The 16,062-nt window shown below is 46.8% G+C and overlaps 1 protein-coding gene across 6 annotated transcripts in view; it reads right to left on the bottom strand.

Annotated features, from left to right (window-relative positions):
- Positions 1-3,370, bottom strand: part of SNX16 (sorting nexin 16) — a 31,954-nt gene extending 28,584 nt beyond the window's left edge. The window contains exon 1 of one of the 6 annotated variants that reach the window (XM_037892370.2): positions 3,159-3,370. The gene's annotated coding sequence lies outside the window, so the exon portion shown is untranslated. Of the gene's footprint in view, positions 1-2,374; positions 2,971-3,043 lie in introns of those variants that run through there. The other 5 variants (XM_043539418.1, XM_037892368.2, XM_037892372.2 and 2 more) reach the window with 5 other exon arrangements.
- Between the last annotated feature and the right edge of the window lie 12,692 nt (positions 3,371-16,062).

Below are 16,062 nucleotides of genomic sequence, written 5' to 3'. Positions count from 1 at the left end.
AACCTGTGGAACTCTTTGCCACAGGATGTTGTGAAGCCCAAGACTATAACAGCGTTCAAAAAAGAACTAGATACCATTCATGGAGAATAGATCCATCAATGGCTATTAGCTAGGATGCGCAGGGATGGTGTCCCTAGCCTCTGTTTGCCAGAAACTGGGAATGGGTGACAGGGAATGGATCACTTGAGGATTACCTGTTCTGTTCATTCCCTCTGGGGCACCTGGCATTAGCCACTGTCGGAAGACAGGATTCTGGGCTAGATGGACCTTTGTTCTGACCCAGTATGGCCGTTCTTTTGTTCTTAACTCCTTCAGGCACCCTGACTTTAAAGACACATATAATGTGCAAGAACAGACTACTTCATACTTGGAGATCATGTTTATACAGTTTTAAATTCTCAACAAACAAAAAAACATTTTGACCTGTCATTATTTGCTAATGGTGGAGCTCAAAAATACAAAAAAACCCTAGAATCTTTGTATGGAACCAAATCATCAGAAAAAGAAAATGATGCAAATGTGACAGCCCAAAATCTCAACTGAACTTCAAGTAATTGCTCCTACACATTTACTTGGATTGACACAATACATGAAAAGGAAGAAGAAAAAACAGACAAAAAGTTGTTTTGCTACTTGCCTAAAAGTGGTTTGACAGATAAGAGGTTCACACTGATGCAGTGAAGATGACCGGTTAAGGATCATTTTAAATGAGCTACCCATCTAATGCATTAAAGCTTAATACTACTCTCACATTTAATTACAATAAAGCAATGGAATCATTTACACCTTAGCTACTTCATAGATACATACAGCAAAACATTCAGCACACTCTTTCTAGTGCTACAACAAAATAAACAACTTTTCTCCATCTTATCCAGACAGACCTCGATTTTCCCTGTTCTTCAGAAGAGATGTGTTCCTCTCCCAAACCTCTGTTTGGGATAGTTCACCCCAACAGCAAGCAAAAATTACACCGAAAGAAAAGAGCAGTCACCCTTGAAATTGTTGTCTGAAAATGATTAACTGCTAAACAAACACCATCAAAGAACTGGATTTCAGAATTTCTGCATCATCGCATGCTACAAAACAAAGATGCTAATTTCTCCTGCCTCCATGTTTACAACACCCAACTCTTCTCTCCTTGAAGTGAAGCATCTAAACTCAACACACCATAAAGAAAGAATCTGTCTGTATTTAAATGTATTGGATACTGCTAACGGTTTAAAAATCAACATGTTTTTCACTAAAGCCACACCAAAAAAAGAGTTAAAAATGACAAAACTTAAAATCACACATTGTAAACAAAATTTTATTTAGAATTTAAGATTTGTTGTTTTTAAAAACAACAACAACAACAACAACTTACTTGTCACTATTTATGCTCTGTTTAATTTGAGTGCTTCTCTACTTGGACAATGAAGTCAGTATTGTTTTAGTCAATTTCACTTCTAGTGTTCTGGTTTCAAACACTTGACTTCTGTTAAAATTTAGCAACATCTCTATTGGTCTTAGGTTCTATAAAACTTTGTTTTTACAAAAAATAAATTTTGGGTTAAATTTACATGGATACTGTCCATTTAGCCATTTATTAGTTTACTGAGATATTGCTCAGAGACTCAGTGAAGCTCAGGCCATTGTGCAAAATGTTGTAAAAAAAACCATACAGGAGCTTATTAATCAACAAGACATAGGTGGCAGCAATAAAAAAGTGTGCTTACATAGGCTAGCTATGTCCATATGGTTCTGAATAATTTACATTTTTAAAACTAAATAAGAATCTCCACTAGCTCTTTACCCAGACATCAGCTGACATCTGCTCAGTAGTTTGTATTACTTCAAAACTGTTAGAACACATTCCAAAAATGTGGCAAATATCAAGCAAATGAACATTTGGCACTGTGATACAGCCCCAATCCTATTACACTATTAGAGTGCAAACTGCTTTCTTAACATTAAATTTTCCAAATCTATCAGATAAACAGGCATATCAGATGCATCTAATTATACAGCACAAGAGGACACATGGAAAACTTCCTCCCCTTCCCCCCCGCCCCCCACACTACTGAGTGCTCCACTATCTGGAACCTGGTAATTTGAACATTTTCTTCTTACATAATTTATACCATATAGGCCAGTGCTTTTCAACCTTTTTTCATTTGCGGGCCCCTAAACAATTTCATGGGGAGGTGCAGACCCCTTTGGAAATATTAGGCGTAGTCTGGAGACTCCTAGGGGGTCTACAAACCACAGGCTGAAAACCACGAATATAGGCAATCTGAGTATTTTTTATAATGCATATAACTTTTATGAATAAGAAGCACTATCTTGCATTTACAGAATCTGCACTTTCTTCTTCATATTTAGGCCTTCATACCTCGTGTATGTTGTCACAACAGTCTTTTCTAGCCCATTAAGTCAATGGCAAAACTTCAGCGGGAGCAGAATCAGGCTCCAGTGGCAGGCCCCCTGAACCAGACCGCAGCTTCTTTACCTACTATATAGGTCCACAAGCGATTCCCACTTTTAAGACATCCAAAAACGTGAACACCTGCCCGCAACAAGGCAGGAGGATGTACCAGCCCAGACGCAAAATACATTCACCCATCTGACGACGAAACAGGATTTATTTTATTCCCCAGTGACTTTCATTCGCCCATGCAGCCACCGCCGGGGCGGAGACCGGCCAGGCAGCGTGGGCAGGGCAGCAGCCCAGCGCGGCTGTGGAAGGGGCGCGCTTCCGAGGCCCCCGGGACGAGCCCGGCCACGGCTGCGGCGGGGGCTACCCTCACCCCAGCGCCCGAGGGCCCTAAGGGGGCGGGGGCTACCCGCGACCAGGGTCTCAGTGACTAGCCGGCCAGGCAGGGGGCAGCGGGTCACGGTACCCCGCACCGCCCGCCTCAGAGCGCGGGGGGCCGCCCCTGCTCCCCCGCCCCCGGGGCGCCAATACCCCGCCTCTCGGCGGGGCTCGGCTCCCTCCCTGCGCAGAGACTCCGCCCCCCACCTGAGTGCCCCAAGGGCAGCGGGGACCCCGACACCTCCTCACCTGCTCCCCGCCGTGCTCAGCCGCCGCACCAGCTACCCCGCCCCCATCTCGCGCGCAGGGAGGCGGGGCTAGGCCCAGGTTCGCGAGGGAAGGGGCGGGGTAACGGTGTCCGTACCTGGGCGGTTCGACCCTGCAACGGGCACTGGGACGGACGGGCCTAGGCCCGCCCCCCTACGCCGCTGGGCAGTGCCGAGTGCCCCTCCCTGCTGATTGTCGGCCGCGAGCTTGAAAAGCATTAAGACTACAAGTCCCAGCAGGCATTGGGGCCACAAATAGACGGCCGCATCCGGCAGACACCGCGGCAAAAACTGCGGCGCATGCTAGGACCTGCGGGCTCTACTCACGGCATTGCGTGTTAGGTCACGCACGCCCCATGCGTCGCATTGTATGCTGGGAGTTGTAGTCTTATGGGTTGGCTAGTCCTGCTGCTTGCTGTGCAGACTATATTGCTGATACTTGTGCTATCTTGAAGCAGAATCTGACTTTCCCCCTCCCTTCTGTTTGTACCAGCACAGCCAGTAGCAGCAGGTAGTGCAGTAAATAGACACTTTGCCATAGGGAAAGGATTTTAAACTTTTGCAGCCCTCAGCCATGTCAAATGAAATAACAAAAAAGCCAAGAAATAACAAAAGTCAAGCTCCCATCTGTTCTTCTGTGTGTCACTTCTTTCTTGCATAGTCCTGGAGAAATAACCCCTACTCCAGTATACAGCAGTATTTGCATATAGACAAGGGATTTGGGTTTGTAGGTTGGGGAAACTGAAAATAACTGAAAACTAAAATTCTTTTGGTTTTTGAAAATCAAACATTTTTCAGTTTTCAAAAACAAACGAATGTTGGGGTTTCCTTTTTGGGAGAAACCCTGCTCCCTGCCTTCCCTGAAAAATCTTGATGAAAATATTAGCTTAAAAATATCCTTTAAAAATGTTTTTGTGGAAAATATTTACTATTTTCTAAGTATCATTAGTCCCATTTTACAGATGAATAAACTGAGCCACAGAGCAGTGAAATGACTTGTCCAAGGTCATGCAGCAGGCCGGTGGTAGAACCCAGCCCTCCAGAGACCCAGTCCATTGTTCTGTTGACTAGGCCATACAACATCCTTTACTAGTTTCCAAACTGCAATAGCTGAGAACCAGTGGCTAAGGCAGAGACAAGCCATGCCTGCTGATAGTGTGGGGGGAAGAGTGAGGGCAGCCAGCTTCAGCAGTGTAACTGAGCATGCACAGTACAAACCAAGCAGCAATTCTGGGGGAGTATATTACCCCACATGCTGCCGCCACCCTCATGTGTTGTTTCTGGCCTAAAGAAATCAAGGACCCTTGCTGGATGAACTAAGGTTGCCAACTTTCTGATTGCAGATAACCGAACACCCTTGCCCCACTCCCTGCCCTGCCCCTCCCCCTCTCCCACCTCCACCGCTCCCCAAGGCCCCTGCCCCACCCCTTCTCTGAGGCCTTGCCCCCACTCACTCCATTTCCCCTCCCTCTATTGCTCACTCTCCCCCACCGTTGCTCACTCGCTCATTTTCACCGGGCTGCAGCAGGAGGTTGGGGCGCGGGAGGGAATGAGGGCTCTGGCTAGGGGTGTGGGGTGTGGGGGAGAGGCAGGGATGATGGGTTTGGGGTCCAGGAGGGGGCTCCGGGATGGGGTATGTGGTCAAGGGCTTCGGAGTGTGGGAGGGGACTCTGGGCTGGGGCAGAGGTGCAGGTTCTGGGAAGGAGTTTGGGTGCAGGAGGGGGTTCTGACCTGGAGCAGGAGGTTGGGGTGCAGGAGCGGGTTCAGGGTGCAGGCTCTAGGCAGCACTTACCCCAGGTGGCTCCCAGAAGCAACCAGCATGTCCGGCTCCTGGGCAGAGGTGCTGCAAGGTGGCTCTGTGCACTGTTCCCCCACTTGCAGGCACTGCCCCTGTAGCTCTCATTGGCTGCTGTTCCCAGGCAATGGGAGCTGCGGAGCCAGCACTTGGGGCGGGGGCAAAACGCAGCGCCTCCCTGGCCACCCCTGTGCCCAGGGGCTGGAGGGACATGCTGGTCACTTCTGGGAGCCGTGCAGAGCCAGAGCGGGCCGGACTTTTAAAGTCAGTGGTGCTGACTGGAGCAGCCAGGGTCCCTTTTCTACCGGGCATTCCTATGAACTCCTAGTGCAGAACTTAGTAAGAAGTTTATAGGTGGAGGGCCCCCCCACAGAACAAAAAGGATGAAAGAAAACACTTTATAAAGCAAACAGAAAATGAATCAATGAATCAATCTATTAACACATTCCACATCCCTGGCCATTTCCCATGTCCCTGACCCATGTTTAACTAAGAATTCTGAGAGTTCTCCTTTTCCTTGGGCCCAGTGCTGGCAGAGGGGTATGACTGGAAGGTGCAGTTAATAGATGAGTAACAGTCTTAAAGGAATACAAGAATTCAAAATAAGCAGGGATTCAGGCCACTGCATTTACCCCATTTTTGTCAAAGATTAAATTTTCTTCTGGTACCATGTAATAAAAGTGTGACTCACAGTGTTGTTGGCAAGACACTGGTCTTTATTTCCTGGGCCATCATATAGGACATGTGTACAAAAAGTTATTTGCATGACAGGCGTCAGAGCTGCATGCCATCCTTGTCAGAGACCTCACCACCACCACCCTCAAGTGCCCTGTGGATACTTTGGAGGCACCCAAGTCACAGGCCTGTACCATTAACAGCAAGGAGGAGGAGGTGGACAAGCAAGAGGAGGAGGAGTATGGGGGACAGGCAATAAGGGGAGCAAGCTGACAGTGATCCAGGATCATTTTTTGAATCCAGCGTAGTCCAGCCAGTGAAGCACAGGTGAGCCTGATGCAGGGGAAGGAACCTCTGATAAGTGTGCAGTTTGCTTTGAAATCATAGAGATGGAACCTGCAAAGTAGCAGGACACATTGTTGATTTACTCTTTTTTACAGCTGGTAGAAAAGGTAGTGGAATAACCAAGAGAGATAGAGTTGCTATCTGCTTTTTGTTTCCCTCTAGAGTTAGGCAGAGGGGGCCAAGTGGAGCAGTTTATTCATCTGTACCAGGACATCCTGTGAATCTTCCATAGAAATCTCAATGAAACTTTCATGGAGGTACTCTGCAATCCTCTGCTGAAGGTTTCTGGGGAGGTGTCAGGATTCCCTCCCCACTCTGAACTCTAGGGTACAGATGTGGGGACCCGCATGAAAGACCCCCTCAGCTTATTTCTACCAGCTTAGGTTAACACTTCCCCAAGGCACAAATCTTTGCCCTTGGATGGTACGCTGCCACCACCAAGTGATTTAACAAAGAATCAGGGAAAGGACCACTTGGCGTTCCTATTCCCCCGATATATCCCTCCAAACCCTAATATCCCCTTTCCTGGGGAGACTTGAGAATAATATCCTAACCAATTGGTTACAAAGTGATCACAGACCCAAACCCCTGGGTATTAGGACAATAGAGAAATCAATCAGTCAGGTTCTTAAAAGAAGAATTTTATTTTAAAAAAAGGTAAAAATCACCTCTGTAAAATCAGGATGGAAAATAAGTTTACAGGGTAACAAAAGATTCAAACACAGCAGAACTTCCTCTAGGCTTAGTTTCAAAGTTAAAAAAACAGGAATAAACCTCCTTCCAGCAAAGGAAAAATTCACAAGCAGAACAAAAGATAATCGAACACGCCTTGCCTGGCTTTTACTTACAATTTTTGTAATATGAGAGACTTTTAGGTTTATAGGAGAAGGAGTTTTCTGACCTGATGCTTCTCTGCTTCCCAAGAGAACACACCAAACAAAGCCTTCCCCCCACCCAAGATTTGAAAGTATCTTCTTTCCCTATTGGTCCTTTTGGTCAGGTGCCAACCAGGTTATTTGAGCTTCTTAACTCCTTACAGGTAAGGAGGAATTTTAGGCTACCCTTAGCTGTATGGTTATGACAGGAGGGCTGCTTTATTTCTTCCATCGCGTTTGGACACTTTCTAATACTGCTCAGGCAGCAAAGAGAGATGCTGGGGACTCTGGTAGACCTGCAGGTCCAAGAATCCTGTGGTCGCTTCCCTCTGCAGCCCTGTCATGGTTTGCAACACTCACCACTGGACTGGTGCCATCTCCTGGTTTCTATGGGGATTAACTCAAGGATGACGCCCTCCTGTCCACCGTTTGCACCCCGTCACTGTCTCTGCTTCTGAAGGCAGTCTCTCCAGGAGCTGCTGCGTCTTCTTCATGACTCAGTCCTCCAGCTGTGTCACCATTTGTGTTTCCCCCTTCTGGGGGTCAGTACCTCGCAGTCCATTTGTCCAGCCACTTCCCTCAGTGGCGAATGGGGGGGGGGACCCGGGCCTGCCCACTACTCCAGTCCTTACCCAGGGACCTTGTAGTTGGCAGCCACGTGCTGCGTCCCTTCCAACTGTTCAGTACATTTACCTGGGTCACTTCCCTGCAATCCCAGCTCCTTCTTCACCCTTACTTCAGGGCCTCTGATAGTCAGTCCCAGCAGCCAACTAGGAGCGCCCTCTCTCTCCCTTGGTCTGTGCTAGCAACAGCCCTGTCCATGGTGCTAGTGCCTCTTTTACCTGCTAGGAATACAGTCCTTACTCCTGGAGCCCCAGGCTATGACTACCTGACTCCAGCCCTGTATCTCCTTTTATATGAGCCCTGGTGAGTACAGATTAGTTGCTCCCTACAACCTCCCTCTGATTGGTTCCATCTGCAGTCGCTCTAAGACACTCTGGTATTTCCCTCCTAGGAGTAACCCCTTCCAGCCGGTGTGGGTAGATATTCCATCACAAGCCCATAGACAACTCAATGTCAGGACCTCCCCATAACATTCCACGTACCATCAGGGGCAGCTGCACTACCCCTACCACTCCACACTATGGGACATTAAAGACAATCACAGCTGCACGTACACTGACCTGTGAAAGACATAGTTGGTGTATGTGTAACTGAAATGGAAATAACTGTTCTTTCCCCTTCATAAGTTGTGTTCTCTTAATTTATCAAGTTCCTAAAGTTCTAAGCTTTTTTTATTTGGTTCATGTTACACAATAAAACTCTATTTTTTGGAACGTAATTCATCTTTATTAGTTCACAACATATGCTGGTTGGTGCTGAGCAGGTCTGACACCCACTAATTTCCTATTGCTTCATTTTGTCACAGAACCCATAACATCATTCTCAGACAGTATTAATAGGTGCATTGGCAATGTTATATTCCTACACACACAACACTCACTGCGAGATTCATACTGTGCTACAAAAGAACAAGGCTAGGTAGAGCACACTACAGAAAAACACATACTTTGGCTCACTATTAAAATGGTCTTTCAAAGCCTCCCTGAGCTGTATAGCTCTGCATTGAGCTTTTCTTATAGCCCTTATAACTGGCTGTGCAAATTCAGCAGACAGCCGCTCCACCTCCATCCTCCAACCCAGAGGAAACTTTTCCTCCTTTGCTTCACAGACATTATGCAGCACACAACAGGCAGCTATAACCATTGGAATATTTTTTTCACTGAGGTCCAATCTTATAAGTGAGGGGTAGTTAATTATTTTTTGTCAAGGTCCAAATTTCTTGGTCAAGGTATAGTCAAGGTCCAGACTCCAGAGAAAATAATTTCACAAAATGATAATAATAAGTAAATAAAAAGATTTCGGGGTCCATTCAAAAGTGTCTGGATGTCCAAATTTGGCCTGTGGTCCACCTATTGACTACCCCTGTTGTAAGTAGACAATGACAGCGACCCTTCAAATGACCAAAGGCTCATTCAACTGTCATTCTGCACCCGCTGAACCTGTAGTTGAAGCACTCCTTGGTGCTGTCAAGGTGGCCAGTGTATGGCTTCATGAGCCATGGGAGAAAGGGGTATGCTGTGTCTCTTAGGATCACTATTCCCAGTGGTAATTCACCGGTTGGGAAAGAAAGTCCCTGCTTGCAGTTTTATGAACAGTCCTGTGGTCTTAATGATGCACATGTCATGCACCTTCCCTGACCAGTTCACACTGATGTTGGTAAAGCATCCCCGGTGATCCACCAATGCTTGCATTACCATAGAAAAGTAGCCCTTTCTGTTGATGTACTCTGGCAAGGTGGTCAGTGCTAAAATAGGGATATGTGTGCCATCTATCACTCCTCCCCACCCTAGTTCGGGTACCTCATTACTACAAAACCATCCACTATGTCCTGTACATTGCCCAGTTCTGTGACTGTCCTCTGTAGCAGGAGGTGATTAGTGGCCCTGCATACTTGTTTGACAAGGGCCCCTGTGGTGGATTTCCAACACCAAATTGATTCCTGACTGACTGGTAGCAATCTGGCATTTCAAGTTTCCACAGTGCAATAGCCACTTTCCTCTCCACTCTCAGTGCAGCTCCCATTTTGGGGTCCCTGCACTGTAAGGCTCAGGTGAGTTCTGCACACAGATCCAGGAATGTGGTCTTGCTCATCCGAAAGTTCTGCAGCCACTGCTTGTCATCCCAAACCTGCATGACAATGCGATCCCACCAGTCAGTGCTTGTTTCTCAGGCCCAGAACCAGCGCTCCGGCTGTCTCCAGCTGCTCAGTGAATGCCGCCAACAACCTTGAATTGTTTCTTTCTATGTCCCACAGAAATCTAGCCTCCAAGGAATTGTCATGTTCCCTGTGGCTCTTCTTGCGGCAATATGATTTGAAAACAGATGACAGTTTTCACCTCTTGAGACATTTGATGGTGCATATCTAAGTGAAGTCATTTTCAGCCTAGTATTTTGCATAACATTAATGTTGCATAACATTCAGCCTAATATTTTGCATAACATTAATTAATTAAAGCCTAATATGATATAGATTTTTGTCTAGTCATCTATAAAGCAGCACTTAAAAAAATTTAGTGTACCAAAGAACTCTGATTTAGGTCAGAGTTTGTGAACAGCAGTAGTAAGGAAGATATCCCCAAGGGGCCTGATCCAAAGTCCACTGAAATCAGTTGAGGCCTTTCCATAAACTCAAATAGGCATTAAAGCAGCCTCAGGAGCTTGATTCTGAATTCCTTTTACATTCAAAAATTCCACAGGAGTCAGTGGTATTTTTGGCTGCTAAGGAATGCAGGATCAGGGCTGGTGTCATAGGGCTCTCTCGTGCACCCACTGAAGTCAATGGGAATTTTGTCTTTGACTCCCTTAGACTTAGAATCAGGCCTATAGTGCAGGGCTTTGGAGAATCAGGCCCCAGGTGTGTTCCTGTCCTGGTTTTCACGTACAGTGAGTGTTCTCTGTAAAGCAGATTCAGCCTGCAAAACCATCACTGTAGTCTTTGAAACTATTTTGTTTCAAGCTGTTTATGAAAAACAGAAGGAGCACAATGTGTTTCAATGGGAGGCTAGACTGAGCCATCTTGTGGCAATAAAATGCATTTCAGTTACTGAATGAGTTATGAATGACAAAACCAATTATTAAACTTACAAGTGATTGTTTGGAAGATATTTGTCCAAGGGACATTGGACTACTCTTGAATGTTTTGTTGTCCACTTGGGTACCAGATCCCACCCATGTTAGGCCTCATTCCATCAGAAATGTTGGAACTACAAAAAAATGGTATCTTTTATGTAACCCTTCTGCCAGTTGGCATCAGCAGCAACAAGGTTCGGGTTCAATATCTACGGGGTTCTTTTCAACAGTGCAACACAGAACCGGCTCAAGCCTCCACCCAGTAACCTGGGACAAATGCACACCACCCCTTGGGCAAGCATATAGTTTGAGTGTAGAAAAGAAACTTTTAATAAATAGGGGAAAAGTAACCTGGCATTAACTTGGGAAAACGCCGCAAGCAGGATTCATAAACATAAAACCATGAGCAAAACCCACACCCCAAAGCATGTTGAGCTGTGTCCTTTACCTCAGGTTCTTAAGTCCAAAGACCAGAAGTTTCTTTAATGTGCCCCTCCCTTCTCTCTCCACTGCACCCCACTCACAGTTGTTCTCCTTGGTCAGTGAAGACCCAGAATTCAGAGGTGCATCTGCGTGAGTTCCCCTCCCACCCAGATTACGGTGCGGGGAGTAGGGGAAAGGCATCTCGCTTGTTCTGTTGTCCAGGTGCTCGCTCTGGCGTCAGCCACTCCGCTGGCTGCCATTCCGCCGGCTGCTCTGCCCTCCAGCTGCTAGCCACACCACTAGCCGCCCTCCCACCACTCCGCTCCCTCTGGGATGTCATGAGGTCTCACCTCTTTACACAGCGCTCAGTGACTTCAGCTCTATGGTTTGAGTTGTTCATGAGGAATCCTCATTGCCAAGGGCGCCGGAGCCTTCCCAAAAGTGGGAGGGGGTGGGGGGCCCCACTCTGCCCCTCGAGGTCGCACCCTGCCCCTTGAGGCCCCACCCCACCCCTCCTCTTTCCTGGAGGCCCAACCCCTGGCCAAGTTGGAAGCTGGAGTGGGGCTGTGGAGCCTTCCTCCCCGACCCAGGGTGGGGTTGGGCTGAAAGCAGCCCCTGCCTGTGTCCCTGCCCCTTGTGCCCCCCAGCCAGGGCAGGTGGAGGGACCCAGGATCCCCACAGCTGCCTGCGCGGGTCTCCCTGACATGGCTCCGGCTGGGGTGAGGGTGGGGGGAGGCTTTGGAGCCGCAGTCTGGCCATGATAAGAGCCATGCGGGAAGCTGTGGGGAGCTGCGGCAGACCCTCCACCAGCTTGCAGTGCGGGGAGGCCCATCAAGAGCAGCCCCTGGCCTGTGTCCCTGCTCCCCAGACACCATGCCCAGGGCAGGTGGAGGGTCCACAACTCCCCACAGCTGTCTGTGCAGCTCTTGTCATGGCCGGGCTGCGAGCTGGAGCTGGGTCAGGGAGAGCTCCATGGGCAGCTGCAGGGAGCCAGCGCAAGAGTCACGGACCTTCCACCTCCACCTGCTCTGGGCTGGGCAGGGAGCTCGGGGGGGGGGGCAGGGACACAAGCCGGGTGCTGCTTTTAGTCCTCCCCGCACCACAGGCAGGTGAAGGGTCCGCACGGCTCCCACAACTGCCCGGGCTCCACGCTGGCCTGGCCAAGGGGTGGGGCCTCGGGGGTGAGATAAGGGGAAGGGTCCACCCTGGTGAAAAGTGGATGGGCCAGGCCTGTCCACTTTCAAAAAGTGGGAGGGCCCTGGCCCCTCCAGTTCCAGCGCCACTGCTCCCTGCTCGTGCAGACTGGGTGGCCTTTTGCATCAGAGACTCTGTCCCAAAGCAGCTCTAATGCTTAGACCTGGTTATTAGTGATTTCAGCTCTATTGGCCTGCAAAAAAAGACTCTCAATTGAGTCTTAATCAACTTTGTCATTACACACTAGAGAGAGGAAGTGTCAAATGATGTCTAAGATGCTTAGGCAAGGCCTACACCATCAGATACAAGTACTTGTCTTCACCTCTCTCAACTCTACTGGGCTTTGGCACCCCTGTCCCCTGCCTAATGAGTGCAGTTTAGTTGAGTGAACCCCTCAATCAGGGCATGCCAAGCACAGTTCTGACTCCCTTGATTCACACAACAAAGATAACAACGCTTTTTTACCCCTGCCCCAATAATAAAGTGACTTGTGATCCAACAGCAGCCAAAAGTGATCATTTGGGCAAAGCAGCCTCATCATGCTTAGAACCCAGGCAGGGTGAGTGTGTCCATGCAAATAAGGTTGGCCTCTGAAGTCCTCTTCCTCAGCTCATCCCTGGATGTCAGGGGAGAGCTCATTCAGACCCTGCTTACATCTACCATGGGCATGTTCAAAAGTAGATTGGACAGTGTCACGTTTTGTGGAGTGGTTCATGACCATGAACCTCAGGGCAGACTGTCAAGAAGCTGGTCAGGACCCCAAACTGGTTGTGTGTTCTATAGTTAGATTTCACCAACCCAGTAACAAATATGAACTCCTAAAGCACTATAACAGTCTTACCACAGAGTCACAGATATTCCAGTCTATCTTGCCACCCAGGCAAACTGGACTTAGTGATAGTTGGTTGCTATACACCAAAGATCACAAAATATTCAAGTTGCTCCTAGTCCCAAGAGACAAGTCACTTACCCATGTCAATTTGTATCTTAGATCTCTCACCAAAGACAACACTTGTAGCCTATTCTATAATAAACTAACTAAAGATTTATTAACTAGGAAAAAGAAATGAGAGTTATTACAAGGTTAAAGCAGGCAGACATATATACACAAATGAGTTATGGTCTATGCTTTTAAAAGGCAACAGAGTTGTAGTAGTCTGTCATCCCTGAATGTGTTTTAGAGTTAACCGAGGTTGACCCTGGGGATCTGAGCTTCTGTTTTGTAGCTCTGGCCCTGAGAGAGTCCAAACAGCAGAGATGAAAATTTTTCTTTTCAACTATTTTTATTTCCTTCTTCCAGAATTCAAGCTGATGGGACCAGCCCTTTTGCACATAGCCTTTTTATTAGTGTGAAGGGGCAATTAACAAAGTCTTTGCATTGTGGTATCCCACAATGGTCCATTTCATTTTGGTAGCCTTCCTGATGAGCAGGAGATGATCCCAGGTTCACAGTTTCAGAGCAAACATCTTTTACAGTTATAAAGCAAAAACTTAAATATTGCTTTATAACGTGATAAAGATATTATAAGTGAGATTAATGTATGCAGCAATTTACAAGCATTTCATGAAGTCTAAAAACTAAACACATTGTTATAAATTGAATGCTCATTTTAACCATACTAACACAGAGGTGAAACAGACTGGTTTCTAGCAATGAATTTGTCAGTGCTCGGCTGAGGCCTAAAGCCTTGGCAAGAGCTGGCACTTGGTTTGCCAGTGTCATAGACAGTATAATCCAACATGCAGGTGTTACGAATTACACCTGGTAGGACACGCACACATGTGCTACGAATTACACCTGATAGGACACGCACACAAGTGCTACGAATTACACCTTGTAGGACACGCACACAAGTGCTACGAATTACACCTGGTAGGACACGCACACAAGTGCTACGAATTACACCTTGTAGGACACGCACACAAGTGCTGCGAATTATACCTGATAGGACACGCACAGTTCGAATCTAGGCTGAGGCACAGAAATAAAGTCCACAACTGCAGAGTTCCCAAAAGACACTAAGTTTATTACGCTCGAGCGTGGTGCCCCCCTGCTAGCCAGGAGGGGACCCTGAATACAGATTATACAAAGGTTATATACTTTTTAGCAAAGCATGTTGCCCTCGTGCATCGGAAACCTTAGCCAATAAACAAACCCTTGTCTTATCTACCACCTATCCCTGCTTGGTGCATTCCTCGTGCTATACCAGTATGTTAATTACACAGCATGGTCCTAAAGCCATGCATCAGTAACTTTTATTATCAGGATGGGAGGCCTCACATCAAGGCCAAGAGACAGGGAGTTAGAGACTGACAAAAACCAGATACTGCAAATCAAGGCAGGCTGGAGACAAGGAGGAGGATTTTCACACGGATTCGGTATCTAAGGATTACTCCTCCTGGTGTATGATGTGCTGGCATTTAGACAATGGTGGGCCCCAAACCAAAATGGAGTCACATGTGCTAACTTTTCCTTAACACAGGAGGGAACTTTCTGCAGATACTAAGTGCTTTGGAGACATTTGTACCTCGTATAAAATTAACCTGGCTCAGGAGACTGGTCTTGCAGAGTCAAAGCAGCACTAGGACCAAGAGAGTGCAAAGGAGAGCATTATGCATCTTGTACACAAATAGGGCTCGTCTTCATGTGAAGATGCCACTACACTGGTGGGAGAACTTCTCCCATTGGCGTAGTTAATCCACTTCCTCAAGAGATGGTAGCTATGTTGATGGGAGGTGCTCTGTCTACACCTGGGATTAGGTCGGTATATCTACATTACTCACGCGTGTGGATTTTTCACACCCCTAAGTGACATAGTTGTAACCGATTTGAGTTTGTAGTGTAGACCTGGCCATACTCATCTGTGCTCTGTGCAAATAGGAATAATGGAATAACCAAACAAGCTCAGACCACTAGTTCATTCACTCCAGTATCTTGTCTCCGACTGTGCCCAGTGTCAGTTGCATCAGAGGAAGGTGCAGATAACAGTTATGCGATAAACTATTCTTGAAGTAAAATAAATTTCTGAATATGTGTCAACCATTATTATGTGAAGGACAGTGCAATGTATTCTAACAGGTCTCAGCTCTTTCATATATTATCAATTACCATGTGAGATTTTAGGTTGGGATTTTCAATGATCTCTTTGGACTTAGGTACTCAAATATCTATTGCATTCCAATAGGATTTGGGCATCTAACTCCCTTAGGATCCTTTGAAAACCCCATCCTTAAAGTTGTTAATTTTGTACATTTTCTGTCAAGCAGAATGGTTTCTTTTTGTCAGATGCAGCATCAGCAGTGAAGGAACGACTTAAGAGGGGAATTATTTCCATGTGTCCTTCCAAGGTCATAAAATAGAGAACTTTAAGCAGAAGCACATTTGATCATTATTTCTGGGACTGTAGTTGTGTCTCTGATTTTTAGTTTCAGGTCTGTGCTCTCTAGTGCGAGACACTCAAATGTGAAATACCTGTTGACCCATTTATTTCTCTCCTAACTGACTGCTCTCAGTATGAATGCTATATCAACTTGATAATTTCTGTCATAAGTGTGTGTTACAGCATGTAAAGTTGTATTTCTTCATTGGTTTCAAAGGTCTATCTGACACTGGAGTGTTTTGAAGGGCCAGATTCACTGGTATGCTGGAGCTGCTTTGCATGGCTCCTGCAATGCAAAACAGCCATAAAGGTGATTTAACCACTTATCCTTAATTGTTCCCATCATGCTTTCCTCTTCAGCAGCCAATGATGCCTGTCAGGTCCCAATCCCTTATGCAGACTCGAGATCACTTGTGACAAGGTAAAAGCTACAGCCTGAAAAGAGTTACGAGATCCCTGTCAATCACAGGGCTAGGCAGCATATATAAAGAGGAAGCTGGGTCCAGTGGGGTTATTGGGGAGGAAGGTGTTTTCTTTTTCCTTGACTGGTTGAGACTGGGAAGCCGTTGGGAATTATGACCAGTGTTTTCAGCTGAGTTTTATTTTTTTCTGCTTGTTGTAA

This window comes from Chelonia mydas, chromosome 2, assembly GCF_015237465.2.
Source record: "Chelonia mydas isolate rCheMyd1 chromosome 2, rCheMyd1.pri.v2, whole genome shotgun sequence".
Lineage (NCBI taxonomy): Eukaryota > Metazoa > Chordata > Testudines > Cheloniidae > Chelonia > Chelonia mydas.
This window is presented reverse-complemented; position numbering and strand designations above follow the sequence as displayed.